Here is a 24,454-nt window from a genome sequence, read left to right on the forward strand (position 1 = left end):
TTTACACCTTTATCTAATTTTAAGAAGGCAGGCCTCACCCCTGCTCTTAATCAACTCTTGGCCTTCTTGTTTCAACACCTCGGCGGGTATTTCGCCATTGCCTGGCAGCTTGTGATTTTTTAGGCGGGTATTTTCATTCTCATTTCGTTATCGTCCAGTTTCTGAACGCGTTTTCCGACATCTGTGATTGGTGTATCGGGTCATCTTAATCTCCCTTGCTAGCTAGCAATTTGGAGAAGTGTTCCCTCGACAACTTCAGTACACTTTGTCAGTTACTAGATCGCCGTTATCGCTCATGCAGGTATTTGCTTTGTAAGAATTTTCGGGCATTACTTCTTTCAGCCAGCATCTGAAGCTCTTCGCTTTCACGTTGTTCTAAATAGGCACCCCTCTTCCTTCTTCGCCTCACGATATAGGCAGTTTCCTTCCTTTCCGAGGCTGCGCAACATTCCTCGCCGAACCAGTTGCTTTTGCGGGCTCCCTAAAATACTATGGTGTCAGCCGCGTTAGCACGTAATGATAAAGAAATAAATTGCATTAAAAAAACAGATGCCTGCATAGTTTAGCGGTCTTGAAACCTTCCGTCATTTTTGTAGAATTTTCGGGCATAATTTGTATTAGCTAGCATCTGAAGCTTCTCGCTTTCGCGATAACGCTTGCATTTGCAGGCTCCCTGAAAACCTATGGTATCTTCAACGATACGTAATGATGGAGAAATAAATTAGTTTGTATTAAAAAAAATGTTCAGCTACCATAACAGTGGATTTCGAGTCTAGGTTTGACTTCAAAGTCGATATCTCTAACGGCTGATCTAACTCTCGCATGCACATATTGTGAGAAATATTTAATCAAGTACTCATGATTGAAAAAACTTTTCCTCAAATCAATGAAAATTGGTACATAAAATTGGAAGTACATCATTTTTAAAATGAATGGACACTGCCTTCTGGCTTCATATGCCTTTAAATTCGGTTTGGTCAGTGATAACGGATGAAGAGAGTGTGCTTACCATGGTAGGCTATAAGGAGTGAAACAGCTGTCAGATTTAGTAGCAGCAAGTGGCATAGAACCCACACAGCCTCTAGTATTTTCAAAGAGGACGAAGTTTTTTGATTTCATACATTCTCGGTTTTGAAAAGCTATTTTAGTTTAGTGTTTAGTGGTCTTTAAAGAAACGTCTGGTATTACTATAGACCCATTCAGTCCTACCTATATTTCCTCAATTTAAAGAACATTTTTAATGAAGTGTGTGTTCTAATTTTAGGTAATTGTTTATTTCTGAGTAGTGTATTTATCTCATTTCATTCAATTAAATTTCTTTTCTGTTTTTACATTCTTCACATTCAAACTTTTTTATTAAATTTGAAATGGTAAATTTAAGCGTTGCACGGTGGGTATTTTATCTATTTAGCTGGCCAAAATTCGATTTTCAAAATATTCCAATTTTTTTTTTTTAATAGTACACATACCCCAAAAGCCATCTGCAACGTCAACGGAGCTAACCGCGCATATCTAAAGTCGTATAAAAATGTGTGCGATTCGATGTATTTTTGGACTAAAAAGCAATGTGCCCTTCTAACCTAAATACTTGTTGACTTGTTTAGCCTTAATCAAATCTAGTTACATTTGCTTCTAGGACAGGTAAATGTGTTTTTAATAAATATGTTACATTTTTTATAGAGCATGTTTTAACTGAGTTTTTCTACTTTTATTACTAATAATTTTCAATATCACATTTTTTAAAAACCTTGCAAACAAAAAGAAATATCTTTTTTTTCATGACATACCATGTCAGTAATATTTTCGCAATAACTAAGCTGGGGTTTGTTTCAAAGATTAACAACAAAAACGGATGTGCATACCCGTGATTTTTTGAGTGGTGATCAATTTTGTAAGACACTGGTACCCCTATCGGCAAAAGGTGGCAACCTTGTGAAAACATCCTCGGTGGTAAAACCTAGGTTAGAAGTCTTAGAATGTAATACTATATCGATGTACCAAATTTAATTCAAATCGGTTAAGCCATTTCCGAGATGGTAGTGGATATACAAAGAAATATAAACAAGAAGGTGAGGTGGTAACCCTAAGTGGCAACCCTAATTAAAAATGTCAATAGGAATGCGGAGTAAAATATCTTTCGTTTGATACCCATATTGACATATATATCTCATGTAATGCCAAAAAATTACCCCGAGTTCCTCCGAAACCGGGGGCTCGATCCATAGTAATTCTGCGCGGAGCACCGTGAGTTTACAGTCAAATATTTTCTTTCATAACAATGAAGTGAGACAACCACTTTTTTAACAGAAATAACTGCTGTTTTAGTTTTGGCCAGCTAGATTGATCAAATACCCCACCGTGCGCTGGTTGCTGAAGAGCAAAAATATATTCCCACGTAAAAACATCATGAGGTAAAAATAAAGTTGAAAAGATAATTCAAATTATATAAATTTAATAATTCTTAACTATATAACTATTATGTAAATGCCTTTGTAAGTAAAATTTTTTCCAAACCATTACCCCATACCTCAACGCCCACAATTTTCACGCATCATACGCATGATGTAGTTGGCAACCAAAAGGAAAACCATAAAGAAATAATATAACTCTAACCCATTAAATGGGGTGTTAAGTATAAAAGCCATTATTGGAATCAACTTTGTGGTCGGAATAACAATACACGCGCACAAGTAGTGCAACAGCCAAGAAACTATGTAGTTAGTAGCTTATAATGCTATGTACATACCCAGCAATCAAAACAACGAGTTGTGTACTCGAAGGAGACTAGTTTGTTAAAAATCCCAACTAGCTAGAGTTCTGTGTTTTCTCCATATAAGCAATTGGTACTTTTACCTCTGCGTTGTCTTACGGAAGATCAATAGCCAGTTTATGTATCAGCATCATAGCTGTTGACAAACTTGTCAAAATAGAATCATAAGAATCGTATCAGATGCCATACTAGTTCGTATTTCGTATATGCATCAGGGTCATGTCCTGCTTCAGCAAAAACTGTCTACTCGGAGTTTCATTATCCTCCTTTATGTTGAGTTATTTTGCCTCCCTTTTTCTGTATGTGGTTTTCAGGGGTTATAAGAAGACATCCTGTGGTAGACCTGAGTGCAGTATTTTGTTACGCCTTCAGCGTTTTCCAGTGTTTTTTTTTTGTTTTGTTTTTTTTTTTTTTTTTTTTGTTTTTCGGGAAACCAAAGGCGATGCATAGTACATGAGCGGCTGATTTTTGAAGGCATGTGCCTTAAAGGCAAAAGTTGTATCGAGCGCTCCACCTAAAACATTTGGGTGACTGACGGTTGAAAGCGTAACGAAATCATCTTGAATATCGAATATTTGCATAATTTATTCGTTATACGTCTTAAGGAGGGTGATCGAAAACTTGGTTCCATCGACCGATGTGAAAAATAGAAAATCTGGGTAAATAACTATTTATTTTCCAAACTAGTTCATCTACTGCGTGACCAGAGCCTGTTGCAACTATCTCGTAGCGGTCGCCTCGTTCGGCGGGTGAAGCTAGCTCTCGTGTGTAAAAATCAAATATAATGTGGGATAGGACACCATCCTGCGCCACCCTTTATTGAATTTTGCCAGGTTTTAAGATTTCGCTCTTAAACTAAACCGACACTTGCCGACTGTTCAGATGATTTGCAGTCAGTCTTTTTAGACAAATGGTGGGGTGAACCTTCAATAACTTGGAGTAGTATGCGGTTGTTCACTATGTCAAAAGCTTGACAAAGACAGATTAAAAGCCACGAGCACCGTTCTATGATGGAGTTTTGGATGTTTCAGTTCGCACTGTGTCTGAAAGTTAATGGCAGAAAGAAGAAAACATGCGTCACGTAGCTGTTTTATAATTATTATTTTCTATTTTTTTTTTTAAGGAAAAGCATTGAAATTATGACTTTGAGGGACTTGATTAAATTTGGCGAGTATCTATATTTATATGTCCGAGTAATCGTTTGTCGAAATCGACCCAATCGGGCCAATATGACATTTAATACCTTCGATATAACCGATTTTTCAGAAGAGGGGGAGTTTGATCATGTTTACCCCATTTTAAGTGCAAGAATGTTGGAGCAAATCGTACGAGGAACTAGTGTATTAAGAGACGATACTAATTTTTATTCTGTGCCCTCGCTGTGCTTTCAACTGAGACTATTGTCATTATAATGTACTCAGAAATTTAAATTTTCTTCCTTTTCAGATATTTTGGACGCGTTTTTTCATTGGTTCAGTCGTGGATGGCTTTCACTTTTTCATTAAAGAATTTAAATGCATAAAGCTCAAACTTCACTGCTGTCGCAACAATTGTGTCTTTCAGCCATCCCTCTTGGCATATTAGCGTCAAATCGAAGATCGTCATTAAAGCTGTTGTTTGAAACGGTTTATTTGCATGACATCTGCAGTGGCAGTACTTTTCATGTCATTCTGCTATTGTACCGATGCTTCAACGGTGGCGAATAACAGCAAGCTCTCTGCAGAAGCTGTCGATAAGAAGAAAGAGCAGTCGACACATGACCTTCTCTGCTGATGTGCAAGACTGCACACAAGACGGCTTTTATTTTTGTTCGCACGATTCTTCGACAGTCTGGCAAGGCTGCGAAGATGGATCATTCACTCTTACTTAAGCTTTTCAGATATAGAAAGTGTGTAATGAGGACTACAAGGAAGTTATCCATTTGAACTATGAAAAATTGTGAGAAAATTCCGCGCACGTCCTCTTAGCATAACCTACCATACGGTAAATTGTTAGTAGAAATAATCAACAAACTATTCATTAAATTTTGAAAACAAACTCGTTAAGGGGAACCTCTTTGTCTAGTTTAATATTTTGAAAACGTCTCTTTCCGTGAAGTGGACCAGTGACCGACCTATTTGAAAAAATCTTATTTTACTTGAAATCAAGTATAAGAGTTCTTCTTCAGTAAGCTTTATACGTGGAGAACTTTCTTTCCGGCATGTGGACCAGGAGCTTACCTTTTCCAAAACATTTTGTAATTTCTGTTTGAATTTTATTGTTTCTGTTTGATTTGATAAGAGATTGTAGTAGGAATTGAAGAAAGGAAGGAAGAGAAAGGAGGATTAAGCAGAAGAAAGGAATTGTGAGCGGAAAAAAAGTAAAAAATAAGAAAGTGGAAGACGGGAAGGAGAGGAAGCATGTGCAAGGAAGAAGATGAAGAAGAATCGAGGACAAAAAAAGTGGGAACAGAAGAGATAAAATTCGAGAATGTAAGATGGCGAAGATACGGATGAGGAGAGACAAGGAACAAACAGGGTGAGGAGGAGGTAGAGGCAAGAAGTAATTTTTTTTTGTTTTTTTTTTCTTTTTTTTTTGATACAAATATATTGAAATTGATCAGCCAGGTGAAACAGGTATTCGGTATTTGATTTAGAGATTTCATATAAGAGAAAAGTGAGGTGAGAGAATGAGAAGGAATGGTAGTGGGAGAGGGTGTTGTAGTGGAAGTGTGCAAGGACCAGAAGAAGGATGGAGAACGTAAATTTTAGAGGAAGTAGGATTGGTTGTGAGTGTGGAAATGGGAATGGGTGTGGAGGGGGGAGTTAGACAAGGCGAATAAAGGATGGAAAAGAATTGTAAGAAAAATGGAAGACAAAGTAGAAGACAATAGGATAAATAGTCAAGGTAAAAAGTGAAGCTCAATTTACAAAAATAAGCAAACCAATTTTAGGGCTGAACAAAGCCTGCGGGGTACTTCAGTATATATCTATATCTATATATAAATTTTATAAAATAAAGTCGCTAAATGTCATGTATGCACATAACTTCACACAGAATACTCCGATTTTAAAATGGTTTTTTGCATTTGAAAGCTTAGCTACGTGAGATGGTACAGTTAATATAACTTGAAGATATATATTATAGGGGCGTGGCAAATTGCCAAAATGTAGCAAAAAATCATAAAATTTTTGTTTACACAGCTATAACTCATAAACGGATGGATGGATTTCAAAAATTCTACTTTTCTGTAAAACTTTGAAATATTTACCTTCGATCTGCATCAAAAAAAAATACTTGATTCCTTTCTTATATCAGCCAAGTTGTTTTAACAAAAGTAACATTTTTATCAAAAAGTGCGTATGTGTGTTTGTTCGCTGTGAACTGTCCGCGCTAATTGCTTTTGAGTGAGGCTTGATGCGACACATACATACGTACATATATAGCATTCGATGCGTTATTTAACTTCCGGCGTAGGTTTATAGGTATGTACATCACTACAGAGTTAAACGGAAAAAGTTTATTAAAATGTATGGAGATATACCAAATTTAGAGCAGAACAACGTCTGACGGGTCTGCTAGTTATCTATAAAATAAATCAAACTTCCAGGAAAAACAATCTGCAAAGCATTTCGACTTATTAAGATACTGCGGTTCTTTTATGCTTATTAAAGTTTTACCAAAGCAGCAGCTAAAAGTTTGTAAAGGCGATTTATTATTTAACAACACATGTCTACATACATATTTTGATAGACAGTTATTTTGGTCTTAAACTCTTTCAAAGCTTAAAAGTTTGTGTGTTTGAAAGTTAAAATTGAAATTTGCAACTTTGAGATTGGTAAACTTTACATAATTGGCGGTCACCGTGGTGTGATGTTAGCGTGCTCCGCCTACCGCACCTTATGCCCTGGGTTCACACCCCGGGCAAAGCAACATCAAAATTTTAGAAATAACGTTTTCAATTAGAAGAAAATTTTCTAAGCGGGGTCATCCCTCAGCAGTGGTTGGCAAGCGCTCCGGGTTTATTCCTGCCATAAAAAGCTCTCAGTGAAAACTCACCTGCCTTGCAGATGCCGTTCGGAGTCGGCATAAAACATGTAGGTCCCGTCCGACCAATTTGTAGGGAAAATGAAAAGGAGCACGATGGAAACTTGAAGAGAAGATCGGCCTTAGATCTCTTCGGAGGTTATCGCGCCTTGCATTTTAAACTTTACATGAATGTACAAAGAGATGCAGTAAGAGCTCATTTTCGCAGTGATTGGTATGTGACAATTTTTGTTGTCACTTATGGAGCATTTTGGTACCATATTGAAGCTGGACAGTACCAAACAGCCTTGAGTTCGGTAGCTTATATTTGCAAGGACAGAAAATTACTAGAGGAAATTTCTGACAGCGGTGAGCATTAAATCGTTCTCGGATGTGATGTCTATGCAAGACATATGAGTTGGGGTGGTTCTTAAACCAACGATAGAGGTGAGTCGTTTCTTCATAAGATCTTTAATAAAAAACTGAGTGTTTGAAACAACGGCAATACGCCCACATTAATGTTGATTAGTTTGGATAGGTTTCGGAGTTGGGGGAGGTCTTCTTTTTTAACTTAAAGAGGAACGCCACTGGTCGTATATTGTAGAGTGTCTAAAAAAGCTTCCCCTGCGGATCAACGCTGGGTCTTCTTCGAACTAAAGTTCAGATCTGGGTAGACTCTACGCTTCGAAAGCTTAAGAAGAACTAATTGGGATAAATTTGTATGGCTTTTCAAACCATCACTAAGTATAAGCGACACTGACTTTACCTGCCACAAGAGATGGATGAAGTAGTTGGTAAGCCTGAGCTCGCGCTAATAATCTCATACAATATATCCATTCCCTTTAGTATTTAAAAAAAAATGCTCACCCTGGAGGAACGAGGAATTTGAGGAGCTTTGAACAGCAGTAAGGAACGCCTTCAATGTATGGCTCATAACCAAGTTATGGCAGCCATAAAAGGATACGCTCAAAGGTTACAAAAAAGGTTATAAGACATCAAATATTGTATCATGGCACTCGAGTATTCTTCAGGGAGAGAAGATCACATCGTTTTAAGATCACTACAACGACCGCTTCTTAAGAAAAGAGGACGGGGTATGGACGTACTTGGCACAGAACACCCTGAACACTATCATAAATATACACTTCCCTGAATGTGAGCACCCACCAGAGAAACACTCTCACTTCAGCCGCTCTCAGCCTCCGGAGGAACTTCTGGACATGATTTAAGGCAGGAACGAAATAAGTTTTGCAGTCAACAGTTTTCCCCCTTTCAAATCCTACTTGAGTTCGAATAGTACCAGTTTTGAATTGCGACACCCTCATTCACTTTTTCATAACCGTTTATATTCCTGCGACCTGGTCTCCATGTGAGTGTAATATTCGTTGATTCTGTTGCATTACGCAGCACCTTCTTATAGTTGCCAAATCCTCCTAGGCTGTCCGAGCATATGCATATATCTCGACGGATTACAGAGCGTTCCAGCAGGAAGCACCGGCCTTCTCTAGTTTTAGTAACTCTGTTGAAAGACACCAGCTGAGTTTGCAAGACATATTGGGAAGGGAACTTCTAGTTATTTAAAAAAAAAAACCCTGCATCAAAATTGCATTCCAACATCTTTCGAAATATTATTTTAAATTATTTCAATTATTAGTAATTATTGCCGCAGATATATGGTAAGAATAAAAACATATTTTTTATGTGTTTTACATCTCCAACTAGCAGACCCGGCAGAGGTTGTTCTGCCCTAAATTTGGCCTATCTGCCCTCCCCCTCTACATTTTTTCCTAATCTTTTCATTCACTCCACCCTCCGTCATCTCCATCTTCGTCTCATTCTATCTCCTTTTCAGTCTCCTTCTCTCTTTTCTCTTCTCTCAAGGTTTTCACCTTCTTCTTCATCTCTTATTGCCAGTCCCAGAGGGTGGTATGTATTTTGTTCCAGTCCCATTCCGAGTCTCAGTCCCAGTCCCACCCCGAGTATCAGTCTCAGTCCCAGTCCTATTCCTAATCCCAGTCCCAGTCCGCCTCTGGTATACTTCCCGGAAAAAGGCATCGTAAATATTAATATAGGCAAATTTATATATGAAATTTTTGGCGAATCGAATAGGACGTATGTAAATAGGTATGTGCGTATTATTAATTCTTGTCTTTATTTCGGGTTCGCATGCATATTTATCAGTTTTGCCTAGTTGATGAGACTAAACCGAATATCGCAATGAACTTTAGAGCTCTCAGCAAGAGCTTTCATTTGATATCCATAATACACACACATTCTAGGGGTATTTGATATCTATATTGTTTTGGCCTATATCTCGAGACACTAGTCACCTAGCGGCGTAGAACTTACTCTGTATTATAGCACACATCAACAGCTTCAATTTGATACCCATAATATAAAAAACATTCTAGGTGTATCCGGGTCCATGTTTTGGCCTATATCTCGAGACCGTAGTCACCCAGCGGTGTAAGACTTACTCTGTTCTAAAGCATACATCAACAGCTTCAATTTGATACCCATAATGTAAAAACACATTCTAGGTGTATCCGGGTCCACGTTTTGGGCTATATCTCGAAACCCTAGCCTCCCAGTTGTATGAAAATTATCCTGTACTATAGCACTCATCAACAGCTTTAATTTGATACCCATATTGTATAAACACATTCTAGGGGTAACAGGGTCCACGTTTTGGGCTATATCTCAAGACCCTAGCCTCCCAGGGGTATGCAAATTATCCTGTGCTATAGCACTCATCAACAGCTTTCATCTGATATCCATATTGTATAAACACATTCTAGGGATACCCAGGTCCACGTTTTGATCTCAAGACCCTAGGCACGTAGCGAAAAAAAGGTAGACATTGGCCGATCCTCAGACCTACCCAATACGCTCACAAAATTTCATGAGAATCGGTTCGGCCGTTTCGAAGGAGTTCAGCTTCTAAAACCGTGACAGAAGAATTTTATATATTAGATGAGACTTAAAATTAATTAATTTGCTGAGTACAAAAATTTAATTACATTTAAGTATCAACACATTTTAACTCACCTAACGCATTTAATAACCACAGACATGTCACTTAATATGCACATTTTCAAAAGTCCGTAATACCAAGGAAATCTTAACGCCTGCCTTACCAGCATTACTTAACAAATTTCCTTTCACAACGAAACGTGAGTCAAAGGCACTTAATTCGGCAAGGTCTCCTCTTTACCAGCCAACATCGCTTTAAAGTATTTCCGCACCTGCTCAGGCGTGTAATGGGAATTACTGGCAGCTCTACAATTTTGCGCGCACACAAACCCAGTAGGAAAAATAGTACTTAGGAAAAAAACATTACGTTATGCATGTGCCACTTCACAGCGGCGTTCCAGTGAAGATATTTATCTCATTATAAAGCCAGAGTATTCCAGGGTAATATGATAAGGTTATATTATTTAACTGATTTTGCTGTGATATACTCTCTTTCTTTCCTTCTTTATTAGAGAAATTATATTTAAGCTCTTAATCTGATATCACTTGGCCCAGCACGTAAATCGGTGACATTCGGTATGGTAAGCTAGCACATTATCTCTATAGCAATGGTCACCAAAGTTGAAAAGTGGCTGTGCTGGTATTAGCAAAATCCATAGTAGCGATAGTCGTTGATTTACGAGCAACGAGCAAGAAGTATGCACGCTTATTTGTTAACTTGCTTCCATTAAACAATTGAAAAATTTTTCGTATGAGCGTTTGTCAACATACATTTCTTTCGAAATGCACATATAAACAATAGCCTATTTCTATGTTGTTGTTGCTTTGCTCTTTTAGCTACTACTTAACCAAAAAAAAAAAAAACTTGTCCCGATTTGTGTCATGCTCCTTTAAATTTTCCCTACAAATTGGCAAGACGGGATTACGAACGGTACCACCAAGACAGGTGAATTTTCGCTAATCAGCTTTTCAAGGCAGAACTTCTTTTTAAATATTTATGCTACTTTTCTCGAGAATTGAAACTCAGAATCCCCGGTGTGGTATTCGGATCATACTACAACAACACCACGGCGACCGCTATGCGAAGACCACCTCGCTCCCTTCAAAACAGGGCTCGTCGGTTTGAATATTCAATACACATGGATTACGCCGCTTGTTGAATGTGTTAGTGTAGTCGCCGAACAAGCGGAGTAGCAACATTGGAGTAGATTATTGTTTATTTATACATACCACGGGTTTCCAAATGAAAAGTGATTGCTTTGTTACGGTTGACTTGCGCCGGAAAGTATGCTAAGGGCTTTACTACATGCATAAAGTAATATATTTTTATGCGCCCTGCGTAAAGCTGGATGTTGTTCGAACCGCCTGATGATGATTTTAGCTAATCACAACTATGGTCGCGGATTTTTCTTTCGGGTTCTTTTCCCTGATTACTGACGTTTTGCGACAATAAAATTTTTCAATAAAGTGCTTTGATATATATGCGAGTTATTAAACCGTAATACGGTGAAATAAAGCCCCAATTGTTGAGAATTCGACATATCTAAGCATTCATATGGTGAAGTCGAAAAGAAGAAATGCAGGTAAAATTCAACGGTGGTTGGCATTAAACATGCGAAATTGTGGCCCCCAGGATCTAGAGACGTCTCAAGAAATGGGTTTGCGAATAGCGTTTTGAAGTTATATGCTCGATGATGTGAGCATCTACACTCCTTTCACTCTAGGCACCCAAAATTTATACACCCCATTATTGTAATAAAGATTAAGTTATGAAGAGTTGTATGAATAATAAAAAAAGAATTGCTAAAGAAGAATTAGTTTGTGATGAATCTTATTATGGAGTTAGGACAGACGGACAGACGGACGAATTTTTCAGCCTTTTTGAGGCATTTCAGAACATTAGCGATGGACTAGAGCGCATGGTAAGCTACGGATAATTGAGGGTGATGCGGATCACACTCCGTGTCTCAGAATTGAGTACGTAAATTTGTTTTTCTTTATTGTCAGCGCTGTGAGATGGAGGCCAAAAGTAACCCACCCACGCTACAAGCGTACTCAACGGTCATCACATTCTCAAGCGCGTTCGAGGTTCTCCACACAGCCTTTTCGCGTACGCAATGACAGCACAATTGTGCAATGCAATGCAGATCCCTGATTTAGACACCTAAAAATTATATATTTTGCCAACAAAAGCTCAAGTGCGTAGTTTTGAGCTTCAAAATAATAGCATAATTTTTTATTTCAATTCCTTGGTACTGTCATGTCACAAAATATATTTCCATAGATAATTTATGAATATTTTTTTTAATGTAAGCAAACAATGCATGCATTCATCTTGCTCGTTGATCAGGACTAACCCGCTACCATTCTGATCTTAGTGCTCTTACTAACGCAGTCACAGTTTCAGTTCTTAAGAGTTCCGCATTAAAACAGGCGTCGGCAAAATGGAAATGCAGATGTGTTAGTGAGAGCGCGATGATAGCGCACATCACTTGATGCATCGTTTTGCATAGTTCATTCGCTTATTAGAAAGCAACAAGACAAGATCGTTTGTTATTATTTTTTTAATGCGCACAATTGCAAGTAAGCGGTTTATACAATAAAATACATACGTGCGTTATATTTGCGCAAAAGGGTTGGTCAAAATAAAATATTTTTCGCTTGTGCGCATTGAAAAAAAATAAAGCCGCAGTTACCCACGAACGTACGTACAAAAAACGTGTCAGCTGACACGACCTTATCTTATGAATGTGCAATGTAAACGAAAACTCACCGAAGTTCAACGCACGTGCGTACAATTTTCTTGATTTAATCAAACACTAAAACTCAGCATCTGTCTTTACAAGACTCTGTTAGCATGATTGCGATCGAATGACCGAACAGGTCTTGCGTACGATTGTATTGATCAAACGAAGGCAAGCGGAGAATAAAATCAAAGCACGAGAATTAAGCGGCAATTACCCACCGACGTGTGCCGTACGTACGGGCGTTTGTCGCACGAAACACGTTTGACCGAACCCTCAAGCCCGTAGGAATCAATGTGTGCATATCGGTACATGTACATAACATATTTGTGTGTGAATTGTTTACAGATAAGCACTGTTGCCATTGACCATTTTACGCGCATGCTTATGGAAACATCAGCTTTTTGCAATTTAATTTTTGATGTTGTAAAAGGCTGGAATTAATATTGAATAAATATAAATAGATTACATATTTATAATCTGCACTTTTACATAATTATTTCGAATTATTTTCACAATTTTTCAAACTTTAGTTAGGTGTTTTTGCATGAAACTGCAAACGGTCAAAAATTAGCGCACAAAAGTTTACTAGGTAACCCTGTCTAGTGAGAGAGCGATCAGCTGACACGTTCTTACGGAAAAAATCAATATTGTTTTGATTCCTACGTTCCGGGCTACGTACGTACACGTCGGTGAGTTTTGGTTTACATTGCACACTCATAAGATAGGTCGTGTCAGCTGACACGTTTTTGGTACGTACGTTCGTGAGTAACTGCCGCATTTGTATCGTTTAGTTCGGCAAACAAACAGAATCGTAAGCAATGTTTATATGTATGTTTATATGTATATTTATATGTATTTTGTCGCCGTGACGTAAGGGCAGAAGAATCATGCTAATATTCATACGAATGGAGCTTTCATATTTGCCTTTTCATTCCGATGAATGTAATCGCCGTTGAGGCAAACGCCTAAATTGATTATATTCACGCATGCAATAAGTTGGTTGATTTTAAATCAATGTCGATTATGTTCGTTTAAGGAAGTTGGATCATTGAACATGATCATGTTGCCGAAAGTAATCGAACGTTGTTGTGTTCGATTTTTGCAGTTCATTTGTACGTACGTAGCCCGGAACGGAGAAATCAAAACAATTTTGATGTTTTCCGTAAGAACGTGTCAGCTAGTCGCACTCTCACTAGACAGAGTTGCCTAGTAAACTTTTGTGCGCTAATTTTTGACAGTAACATAAATTTCGCTGAAACGTCTGTACGTACGGCATACGTACGTTACACACGTCGGTGGGTAACTACAGCTTAACAAACGATCTTTGCTTGTTGCTTTCTAACAACATTCATCAACATTGCGAGCAACGCACACAATCGATGTTGTTGCGCCAAATGCTCAGCGACTACTAAATTAAAGAGAATAAAACCTCCATTACTGATACTTAGCATAGACTTGACTTGACTTGAAGTAAACTTGGTAACTTAGCCACGATTATACTCCACTTGGCGCATACAATCAGCGTTGAAATTTATTTTTAAATAAATGTCAATTTGTATGACAAAATGTCAAAAGGAAATGGAAACAAAGAAATGGCATCTCAAAATGTAAACGTCACTTAGAACTTACATAGAAAATCAAAATTCAACAGACTTCTAAGTCTAGTTAAGTGTTGCCAAGTTTTGAGTAATCAGAAACATGCAATGTTCATTTAACAGAACTGTAAGTGACAGTTCTCAAGTCAAGTCAAGTCTATGCTAAGTATCAGTAATGGAGCCTTAAGAATACGTCTGAATTGAGTGTGCACAATTGTGCCAATATTTGCCGCATGGCGCAACAATACAAGGTGACAGCATGGAACAGCTGATTATAAACTTTTTTTATTTGATTTTATACATCAACTTCCGGTGCCGTACGATTTTGACATTTGTTCATCGAGTTTACAAAAACAAAGTACATGGAATTTTTACTTATGTTTGTAGATATGTCACCATGCTGCTACCTTGTATCATTCCGCTATGATTTTCCGACATCTGCTTTAAAAGAAGGCGTGCATAATTTTATGCTCTCAATCGTTCTAATGAAGAGCGCAGGCATGAATACTATTCTATCAATGAACGCATGCTGGTATGCTTTCAAAATAGCATGTCATAAAAACTCCAACAAAGAGCGATGTTATGACCATGGTTGTCACACCATGTTTTCATTTGGGACCAAAATTCATCGAAAAAAAGAACCAAATGTCAGAAAAAAGGACAAAATTTGTGTTTTATTTGATTGTGATACAAGCAATTCACAAAAGTGTCGTTGTTGTTGTTAAAAATAAAATTGCAGGATGTTTCCATGGTTTCCTATACAAAATTTAAATAAACTTATCGAATAGGAGACTTATTTCAAACTGCACAAACAAAAACACTACATTTAGATATTATAATTTCAAATTTCTAGGATAAGTCTATGCCTTCGTTAACTTTACGTTTTGAATGTAGTTCTGCTGACAAAGGTCTTAGTTCCAGCATTACATTGTTAATTGGAAAGAAATAAAATGTATAGCGCAATTAGGTTTTAGTACGAAAGGCTCAAAAATTTACGTTTTGGTGTAGCCGAACTATGAGCAAACTCAGTAAATCATAAATGATGTTTACTTTTTCCTCTGAACGTTGAAATTTCATACCAAAGCCTAGATTAGAAAGTGTGATTTTTGAAAAACTCACATTTACTGAATATAGCCTCAGGCTTCAGATTAAAAATCAAACGTCTTAAAATTTTCAGCTGTGCAATAACGTAACCTGATTACATTTAAGTAGGTACTAGAAATTAGCTAACAGCGTTGCTATTGAAATTTATGGGGTTCTGTACCTACGAGAATAAAACACAACACACTTATTTCGAAATCAAATCTTTTTTACATTTGCTTCAAAATCTGAATATAAAAGTAAATTTGTTCAATCGCGTTTCGTTATTTATTTATAAAGTTACCGCTTTCAAGAAGTATTCTTGCCTTACTTACTTAAAACATTTCTTATGCCAAGCTACTTAGTTTTCAAGTATTCGGTGTGCTTTAACACCACAATACTCCTGCAATTTTTACATAGGATTACTTTGTAAAAAATTTTGAAAGTGTTACCAAACATAATACCAAATAGTTTCATTATTTTACTTAGTTCTCAATTCAAAACTTAACTCGAAGGCCATCGTAATGGCTCCATCAGTGGAAAGCTTTGCCAAATTTCTTAGAGGCACACGCGCATTTAAGAAAAATTTTCTTAGCTCAACTAGTGCAAAAAATCTATCACGAAAAGTGTTTCATAACCGATCGAAATATCTGCATACTAAAACAAGAATTTTTTCTGATAAGTCCGTGTAATGTCTTTGCCCTTAGATCCATTACTTTTCTTATTAATGTCTCGCCTAAAATATCTCCTATGGAATGTCATTGGTCTGCTACATTTTATTGACTGAGCAATTTTTGTGGTAAGATTTCCATATACATAAGTAAATTGAAAATTATATATGTAATGAAAACGTGCCAAATGTGGGCAGAGTTGTGAATTTTAACCTCAGTGAAAAAGGAAGAAAAGTACCAAAAACCTGGCTACTGCCTAAAAAGGACCAAAATTGAAAAAAGGGTCCAGCAGAACAAATGAGGTTGGAAGGAACCATTTTTTGTCCAAATGGACCAAAAGTGGCAACGATGGTTATAACCTTAACATGCCTAAAGCTGCAGACATTGGTGCTTTATCGGTAACCTTATAACAGCTGATTCGAACAATCTTATGCGAATCAATGCAATCGATTATTGGTGCCGCTAAGGTCGTAACCGTATCGTAGCCAACCAATTGGTTTTTGGTTTACCGTCGTAACGATAAACAGCTGATTACGTTAGGGATACGACTACAGCGATACGACATACGGCACCAATGACTCCGGCTTTAAACATGCTTTCCACTGCTCATTGGTTGTAAGCTACCAAAGAGTTTGCTTAATTAAAATCCGAGTTTTTTAGAATTGCATAACAAGCGTTTGCATGTATCTCCAATTTTCTCACAGGATACAAATTATACAATTGAAGAAGAAATTACACTTACACTAGCAAAAGAGGCTCACGTGAAAAGCACTTAAAAACCGTTTCGTACCTACAAGAAAATTTGGCAGTGAGCCATAATACGATCGTACACGAACTTTCCTTTACTTTCACATTTTTATACTCAGCTGAGCAGAGCTCACAGAGTATATTAATTTTGCTCGCATACCAGTACCCCGTAACGGCTTAAACTAGAGATTTATATAGACTTCTATATATCAATATGATCTGGACGAAAAAAAAAATCATTAACCATGTCCGTCCATTCGTCCGCCCGTCCGTCCGTCCGTAAACACGATAACTTGAGTAAATTTTGAGTTATCTTAATGAAATTGGGTATGTAAGTTCCTCGGCACTCCTCCCAGATCGCTATTTAAAATGAACGAAATCGGACTATAACCACTCCCACTTTTTCGATATCGAAAATTTCGAATAACGGGAAAAGTGCGATAATTCCTTACCAAAGATGGATAAAGCGATGAAACTTGGTAGGTGGGTTGACCTTATGACGTAGAATAGAAAATTAGTAAAATTTTATACAATGGGCGTCGCACCGCCCACTTTAAAATAAGGTACTTTAAAAGTTTTGCAAGCTGGAATTTGGCAGCTGAGTATGTAATGTTCGGTTACACCCGAACTTAGCCTTCCTTACTTGTTATATTTACTGCACGTGAATATGTACATATGAATATATCCTTTGAAAATTTTGGCGCGCGAGATTAAGACTTTTCTTGTGAGTCTGCAAGTATATATGATTATATACTTATTCGTCAGGTAAGCGCGAATAGTTTCACTTTAACATACACATAGACAGAAACACATACCTATTTATATACACACAAAATGTATCTGATATTAGTAAATCAAGTACAGTTTTGGAAATGCGCGCCAAAAGTGGGTCAGTTATTGTGTAATACATATGAAAGCAGAACCCACAATAATGGTTAAAGTGAGGTGGGCGAGTTAAAAGAAAGTCGTGCCAATAACTGCTGAAACAAAAAATGTAGAAATACAACAAATAACGCTTCAAACACAGTGCATTGAACTTTTAAGCGTTTGGCAAACTTAAAATATTTCAAAGATTTCTGCGTCCTTAATATTGCGGAAAGCGGCGGCAGTGGTGTTGTGTCAGCGCGCTTCGCCTACCAAATGTAATTTGCTGGGTTTCAAGTCAATAGTAATGTGACATCAAAAATTTAGAAACACATTTTTCAATTATTGAAAATATTTCAATGTAAGGTCACCGATGTTTCTTATCCGCTTGTTATCGACACGCTACAGATGTGTTACCGATTTTATATTCAGCCCAAATCTAAACAAAAATTCCTTGCGAATTTTTTCCCTTCTCTCATTTCTCGTAGTCTAAATAAAAGTTCCTTGTGAGTTTTTTCACTTCTTGCTTTCCTCTTATTCTGAACAATGTTCGAACAAGCGGAAAGCGATTATGGGAGAAAAGTAGGTATTATGAATGTGAGTGAGAGCGAGATTTCTCTGCTATTTCTTAGGAGTTTTTTCACTTGTTAAATTAAAGGGAATACATCAAAATAGTTAACATAAATTGGTTTTTTTAATGAAGAGCACTTATTTGTACAAATTTAAATAAAATATGTACATTCCACCACAAAATTTTAAGTCGAAAAGTATATCATAAGCAACGGCAGAGCTCTTGGTATGTATATTTGATGCAGCCATCCAGAAATTGCGCAAGCATTTTTTAGGAAGGCTTTAATAGATTTTGACATATGACGAAAAACAAATTCAACTCGACTTGGCCGCCAGAAAATTTCTTTGCTGAATAAAAGCAGGCAACTCCAAAGGATTTGTGTTATCCCGTCGTCTTCTTCTACTTATGCTCCTCTGTTGATGTTGCTGTGGCATGAATTCATCTCATTTCAGTGAATACTATATGAAATGCAATACTGTGCATTGTTTATACTTTATTTCTTAATTTACAAATTATTTAATAACAAAAATTAAACCTTTCAGTTTTTTAAACAAAATATGATATACGCAGCGAAATTTCAATTCACAAATCAGCTGTCTTCGAAAATTCGAAATTCTTATTCCCCAATTATTGTTCTCCCTAGGAGAAAAGAATTGGAAGAATTTTTCCGCGAGAACAAAATTCCGAGGGAATATTTAGAATTGGGCTGATTGAAATTTTCGTCATTAACAAAAATCGGGAAAACTCCGAATAATAAGAAAATAAGAAGCCTTCAACTTTTCAATGATGAATAGCTATTTTATGATAATAAATCGATGTTGAATTCTGTTACCTTTCGAAACCAAATCTATAACATATTGATAACTGTTTGGTAACAAATCGATAACTTTTCGCTAAAAAATCAATAGGACGCTAATAACAAACTGGTAACACAACGATGACAAATCGTCTACTTTTCGATAAAATATCGATAACTTATTGATATTATATCGATAACTTTGCAATGAATATTCTGAAAATTTTCGATAATCTATCGATAATCAACCGATGACTGGTATATAAAAATTTCCGCTCTAATGTATATATATCTATCCTGAGCATCTCAAAAGCACGATTTGATTACGTTTTAAATCGTATCACAGACAGAACGTTGTAGTTGTTCACGTCGACCGCTTACTATAGTAACAAACCTTGTCGTGTCGTGTTTTTTTTTTTTCGAACAATCTTTGTCTTCGACCACCAATCTAAGTGAACAAAGGTGACAATTGGCTTCACAACAGCATCAAATGTCCAGCATACTATTTTCGGAGATAGCTCCCATTTTTGCCATAGAGTCGAGTTCAGGCCAAGAAAGCACTTGTTGCTTTGTTTAGGTTACATTCCATGAACATTGCATGTCAGGGTTCTCTCCACTGTAACCACAAAGCATTTCAGTTAAGCCAAGAATCTAATGATTGTAGTATGTGTACTGAAGTTTTTGTACTTTGTGCGTGTTTCACTGAAAAATATATAATTTGTTTTTGACTTTAAAAAATTTTATTTTTGAGAGAATAATAAAATTTACTATTGAATTGAACGGTCGTAGTTTAAATTATATTGGCATCCTACGTGATGAATGGTATTGACCATGATAGGAAGTGTATCGTTTTTCGATTAAATGCAAATTTTGTTATGCTGTGCCATGCAGTATTATGTTATGTTATGTTATTTTATGTTTTGTAAAGTGATGGGATGTTATGGTATATCATTTTACGTTATGTTTTGTTATGTCATGTTATGTTATGTTATGTTATGTTATGCTGTGTTATGTTATGATATATTATGTTGTATTATGTTATGTTATGTTATGTTAGTCCTAGTATTGCCACATATTTTAAATGATTAACTGGTTTCCAGTTTTTTTATGAGTCGCTGCTTGGCGACCGAGCTATATACGGATCATCCTCGCATAGGCTGAACAGCTAAGTCTGGACTCATCCGCGCACATGCTTACTGAACTTCCATCCCATATTAATACCCCACCCTATTCCTCGCAAAGGCGAGGCTGGTTATGCTATGTTATGTGAATGAAAGACGAGCAGAGAATGACGAGGCCCCCACTCCGCTGGAAAGATCAGGCCGAAACCGATTTCAATTCTCTTGAGAATCGACTGACGCGGCTTATTGGACGGCCATAATCGATTTAATGGTTAAGCGCCAATTAAGTTGTTCTTGTTGTTGTTGTAGCAGTTTTTCCAATAGGCGCAACCGATCGCAAATTGTCAACAATATCCTCTGACGGGAGTCCAAGGAAACTTGCAGTTTCAACAGGGTTATACCATAGTGGGAAGACATACATTATGTATGTCGGGGTTGATTCTGTATAAGTAATAGTTTAATCTGTTACAGTATCCAGATCGAAGTTGAGCTAGAGTGACGCGCTTCTCCCTGGGGAGAGTTCTGCGAGTTCTGGGTGTTTTTCTTCAAGAACTGGGTTCGCCGGGCAATTTCTGGCATAGAGATAAGACGCCTGTTTGCTGATATCACTGAAGACCTGTTTTTGTTTTTTGCTTTATACGGCTCTGTTTTCAGGTGCCGTATTTCCCGATAATGCTTACAGAGATGACTACTTAAGCCCTACGGAGGTGTGGAGGTTGTTGCGTCACTTAATTAAGTAATTATACTTCCTCCCTTTAGTTATTATGAGGGGGAATATGGCAGCAAATGCATAAGCCGGCATATATTATCATGACCTGGAGCTGGGAAGAAAAAGAACCCTTCTTAACTTTTTCTAAGCTGTCTCTCAAGAACCATATAAAAAACTGCTAGTTTTCTTTCCTGTTGAGTTTTAAGCTTCAACCATAACGGCCAAGTATCTGTAATCACAAGCAATAATCTTTTTACACGGGACTAAGGCGATTATTGCTAATGCCCACAAAAGGGGTCATTAAATATTCAATCAAGGTTAGCCGGTGTTCGGACAAATGCTGAAATTTGTTTAAATACTTTAACATTAACATCCCACAATATATAAATTAATTCAATTATCCGAAACCAAATTCCAAAAATCTGTAATGAAAATTTAATAAAACAAAGCATTTAAACCAAACCAAAAAATAAAATGGTTTGGTCTACAGCTTAAGTGGTTTCCAAATTGTTTCCACTTTACAAGGCTGCAACCACACTTTGCCACATTAATTAAAAACGCTTTTTTTGTGTCACGCATACATGTAGATATGTATGTATGTATGTATGTATTTGCGCATGTATGGGCTAGCTTTTGTGCCTCATTTAAATATGTAACCAACTAACTAATTAAACTCGTTTACAGCCTTTTTCATGCTCTTTTGCAGGATAACGAGATGATGCCTTTGACCAATGAACCAGCCGCGACTAGATGTATGTATATATGTAGTAGTGTATTGCAAGGCGTGGCATAATTCAAAAAACTAACTACCCTGCAAAAAATGCGTTTAGTTTAGGATGAATACGGGAGTGGCAAAGGAGTATGCGACCAATGCCAGTTTTGATATATTTGTATGAGTTGAACTGTTCCCTTTTGGTTGAGCATATTCTATGTAGAGACTAATTGTAACCATTTATCGATAGGACAAATCCCTTTTGTACCCATATGGGTACATTTGAAGACTAGTCCCATTTTTGGTAGAATAAGGACTCAAATAGGGCCTAGTCCTAATCCGAATGGTAGTAGAAAAAATGTTTGGTTCGCCAAAACTTTATCGCCAAAAGCGATATATATTTTGCCGTTAAGATTTGCGCAGTATGACTATACCAGAGTTGACCATAATTCACCAAAGCCGGTGATGTTAAGTTGGTTGAACTGGCTGTTCCGTGAGGACCTCACATATACTGAAGGATTCAACAGTGGGGGAGATTACAGTAAATTAGTACGACACGCCTGAGCAGGCACTGTCTTTTGTTCGCCTATAGGTACTGTCGGACAAGTCCTCTTTCTACCCGTACGGGAATTTTTACGGATTTTATAATTTTTTGAACTGTAATAAAATATTCTTAATTTTGTTTTGTAGAATAATAAAAACAAACCAAATATTACGATAATGGAATATATGGTCCTAGTATTTTAGGTTCGGTATAGAGCTCCACATTTTTCTTAAATAATTATATTCAACAACATTTTTATTTTATACATTTCGTTGCTGTATTTTTTTTTTCAATTGGTTACATACGCTTCAAACTGACTGATGACAAACATACCAAAAAGGGACTAAAGGGGATCAATTATACACCAATGTGAGCAAAAGAGATCAATCGCAGACTGATATCCTTAATCACACAATTTTTTGCAGGGTAACTAACGAGCATTCATATGTACATATGTACATACATACCCATGATTATCAGCGGGGTGCAGTTGTTTACAAGAGGATTGTGCAGTTGGTACAAATTGGACGCATTGCTGAAACAAAGTTGCAATTTCGCTTTTTGAATACCAGCAGCTAGCTGAATACTGCTTTATACGTACATATATCACGTGTAAGTGTGTATATATTTGTATGTATGTATGTACTCTACTGTTAAGCATTACAAAACAGCTGCTGTCGCAGGCCATAGATGTCACAATTTTAACCAAATATATTTGACACACTTGCGGCATTGTTGAACGCATACACACAAAAGTATTTGCATAACTACATAAATATGAGCCATTCCATCTTGAATTGTTCACGAGAACACGCTTTGGCTTTCTTTCTAGACACCTAAAAGAGTGCAATTAAGTGGAGGGTCGACACAATCAACGAATGTCCTTCACACTATGAAAATCGCCTAAGGCATTTTCTTCTAAAAGACGAATGATTTGCTAAAGCTCTCCACGCTACGGAAGTATACTTCAGCAAAAATAACCAACATGGAATCTTTTACCTACGGTTGATCACCCCCCCCCCCCCTTTTTACAACCGACTTCTTCATTCACAGCAATCCCCGCAAACTCAATAATGCTGTTCCGCTTCTGGTAGGCTCTCTTTCGCTAATCAGCGCTACCTTGGCCTGAGTAGACAAGTGAAAAGCAGAAATTGGATAACACTTCCTAAAACCGATATATTCACCTAAAATAGTTATTTAATGTCTTCTCTCCTAAAACGATATACTGGACATTTATTATTGTTGTGAAGCCCACAACCACCTATACTTCCTAAGTCTGGTAGCCGAATCCTACGCAAAAAACAGCAAAAGCAAAACAAGTCTAGGTGATATAAATGTAACGTCCAAAAAATTACAAAAGAAAACAATCAAGGAAGGCTATATTCGGGTGTAACCGAACATTATTGCATACTCAGCTGCCACATCACAGCTCGCAAAACTTTTAAATTACCTTCTTTTAAAAGTAGGCGGTGCCAAGCCCATTGTCAAAAATTTTACTAATTTTTTATTCTGCGTCATAAGGTCAACCCACATACCAAGATGTATTGCTTTATCTGTCGTTAGTAATGAATTATCGCACTTTTTCGGTTTATCGAAATTTTCGATATCGAAAAAGTGGGCGTGGTTATAGTCCGATTTCGTTCATTTTAAATATCGATCTGAGATGAGTGCCCAGGAACTTACATACCAGACGGACGGACGGACGGATATGGCTAAATAAATTTCTTTATTCGCCCAGATTATTTTGATATATGGAAGTCTATATCTATATCGATTTGTTTATGCCGTTACGGGGTATACTTAGTGAATTATTACCGTCCAGTTATTGGCTTACTATCAGCGAATCATCGGCTTCTAATTGGTTCCTTATACATTTATTATAGCCGGGTAACAGATGTGTCATCGATTTGATTGTAAAATTTTTAAATCGATAACTCTTTTACAACAAATCTATTATTTTCGATTACAACTCACTAAAGAATTGATAACTTTTCGATAACAGACCAATAATCCTTTTGGTAACACGGTGATAAAAAATCGATAGCTTTTTGATACCATATCGATATCTTCTCCATAACAATTCGAGTAATAGGCGATAACTTTCCATCGTAAATGGATAACTTTTCGATAAAGTATCTCAAAATTTTTGATAACACATCGGTAACTCTTCTATAGCTTTTTGGTAACATATCGATAACTTTTCAATAAATAATTGTAAACTTTTCGATAACAAACCAATAACTTGTTGATTAAAAATTACTAACTTAATGATAACTTTTGTTATCTTTAGCAAATTATAACGCTTAGATAACAAATCGATAGCCATAATCATCGTTATTAAATATCATCTACATTACTATCGACAATGTGTTTGAAATCTTCTTTTTCTTCCTGTTGTTGTTGTTGTATAAACTATTAAGACCCTCTCCGAAGATTTTGGGGAGTGTTATCGATGTTGATGGTCCTTTGCCGGACATAGATCCGTTACGTTCCGGTAACAAAGCACCTTTAAGGTACTAGCCCGAACATCTCAGAAACAATTAATATGA

Source organism: Eurosta solidaginis, chromosome 1, assembly GCF_040869045.1.
Source record: "Eurosta solidaginis isolate ZX-2024a chromosome 1, ASM4086904v1, whole genome shotgun sequence".
Classification (NCBI taxonomy): Eukaryota; Metazoa; Arthropoda; class Insecta; order Diptera; family Tephritidae; genus Eurosta; species Eurosta solidaginis.